This window comes from Arachis ipaensis, chromosome B3 (assembly GCF_059453495.1).
Source record: "Arachis ipaensis isolate K30076 ecotype BB chromosome B3, ASM5945349v1, whole genome shotgun sequence".
Classification (NCBI taxonomy): Eukaryota; Viridiplantae; Streptophyta; class Magnoliopsida; order Fabales; family Fabaceae; genus Arachis; species Arachis ipaensis.
In genome coordinates this window covers 70422705-70425136 of record NC_142438.1, presented here as the reverse complement: position 1 = coordinate 70425136, position 2432 = coordinate 70422705, and the positions used below count along the sequence as shown (strand labels likewise).

The 2432-nt window shown below is 38.4% G+C and overlaps 1 non-coding gene across 1 annotated transcript; it reads right to left on the bottom strand.

Moving 5' to 3' along the window:
- Positions 1-980: 980 nt before the first annotated feature.
- LOC148571044 (small nucleolar RNA R71) lies at positions 981-1084 on the bottom strand. The gene has a single exon (XR_015908600.1). It is a non-coding gene; the product is annotated as a small nucleolar RNA R71 (small nucleolar RNA).
- Between the last annotated feature and the right edge of the window lie 1348 nt (positions 1085-2432).

Genomic DNA, 2432 nt, shown 5'->3' with positions numbered 1-2432 from the left:
TTCTTATCTTATCTTTTTCAAAAAAAAAATTTGATTTCAAAATATCTTTTCTAACTTCCTAACTTCTTATCTTTTCAAAATTGATTTTCAAAATTTGTTTCAACTAACTAACTAACTTTTTGTTTGTTTCTTATCTTTTTCAAAACTACCTAACTAACTCTCTCTCTCTAATTTTCGAAAATATCTTCCCCCTTTTTCAAAAATTTCTTTTTAATTAACTAATTATTTTAACTTTTGATTCTAAAAATTTTCGAAAAAAATTACTAACATTTTTCAAAAACTATTTTCGAAAATCACTAATTCTTTTTCAAAAATTATTTTCAAAAATTCTCCATCTCTCTCTCTCTGAGTTCAGATTTTCTTCTACTAACACAAGGACCTCTATACTGTGATATAAAGGATCCATATTATTATTATTATTTTCTCTGTGCCCTCTTCTTTGTCATATGAGCAGGAGCAAGGACAAGAACATTCTTGTTGAAGCAGATCCAAAACCTGAAAGGACTCTGAAGAGAAAATTAAGAGAAGCTAAATTACAACAATCCAGAGATAACCTTTCAGAAATTTTCGAACAGGAAGAGGAGATGGCAGCCGAAAATAATAATAATGCAAGGAGGATGCTTGGTGACTTTACTGCACCTAATTCCAATTTACATGGAAGAAGCATCTCCATTCCTGCCATTGGAGCAAACAACTTTGAGCTGAAACCTCAATTAGTTTCTCTGATGCAGCAGAACTGCAAGTTTCATGGACTTCCATCTGAAGATCCTTTTCAGTTCTTAACTGAATTCTTGCAGATATGTGATACTGTTAAGACTAATGGAGTAGATCCTGAAGTCTACAGGCTCATGCTTTTCCCTTTTGCTGTAAGAGACAGAGCTAGAATATGGTTGGACTCTCAACCCAAAGACAGCCTGAACTCTTGGGATAAGCTGGTCACGGCTTTCTTAGCCAAGTTCTTTCCTCCTCAAAAGCTGAGCAAGTTTAGAGTGGATGTTCAAACCTTCAAACAAAAAGATGGTGAATCCCTCTATGAAGCTTGGGAAAGATACAAACAGCTGACCAAAAAGTGTCCTTCTGACATGCTTTCAGAATGGACCATCCTGGATATATTCTATAATGGTTTATCTGAGTTATCAAAGATGTCATTGGATACTTCTGCAGGTGGATCCATTCACCTAAAGAAAACGCCTGCAGAAGCTCAAGAACTCATTGACATGGTTGCTAATAACCAGTTCATGTACACTTCTAAGAGGAATCCTGTGAGTAATGGGACGCCTATGAAGAAGGGAGTTCTTGAAGTTGATACTCTGAATGCCATATTGGCTCAGAACAAAATATTGACTCAGCAAGTCAATATGATTTCTTAGAGTCTGAATGGAATGCAAGCTGCATCCAACAGTACTCAAGAGGCTTCTTATCCAGAAGAAGCTAATGATCCTGAAAACCCTGCAATAGCAGAGGTGAATTACTTAGGTGAACCTTATGGAAACACCTATAACCCATCATGGAGAAATCATCCAAATTTCTCATGGAAGGATCAAAGGCCTCAACAAGGCTTTAATAATGGTGGAAGAAACAGGTTTAGCAATAGCAAGCCTTTTCCATCATCCACTCAGCAACAGACAGAGAATTCTGAGCAGAATCCATCTAGCTTAGCAAACTTAGTCTCTGATCTATCTAAGGCCACTGTAAGCTTCATGAATGAAACAAGGTCTTCCATTAGAAATCTGGAAGCACAAGTGGGCCATCTGAGTAAAAGGATCACTGAAATCCCTCCTAGTACTCTCCCAAGCAATACAGAAGAGAATCTAAAAGGAGAGTGCAAGGCCATTGACATAAGCACCATGGCCGAACCCAAAGAAAGAGAGGAGGACGTGAATCCCAAGGAGGAAGACCTCCTGGGACGTCCAGTGACCAATAAGGATCTTCCCTCTGAGGAACCAAAGGACTCTGAGGCTCATCTAGAGACCATAGAGATTCCATTGAACCTCCTTATGCCCTTCATGAGCTCTAATGAGTATTCCTCTTCTGAAGAGAATGAGGATGTTACTGAAGAGCAAACTGCCAAGTTTCTTGGTGCAATCATGAAGTTGAATGCCAAATTATTTGGCATTGATACTTGGGAAGATGAACCTCCCTTGTTCACCAATGAACTAAGTGATCTGGATCAACTGACATTGCCTCAGAAGAAACAGGATCCTGGAAAGTTCATAATATCTTGTACCATAGGCACCATGATCTTTAAGGCTCTGTGTGACCTTGGTTCAGGAATAAACCTCATGCCATTCTCCGTAATAGAGAAACTGGGAATCTATGGGGTACAAGCTACTAAAATCTCATTAGAGATGGCAGACAACTCAAGAAAATAGGCTTATGGACAAGTAGAGGACGTGTTAGTAAAGGTTGAAGGCCTTTACATCCCTGCTGAC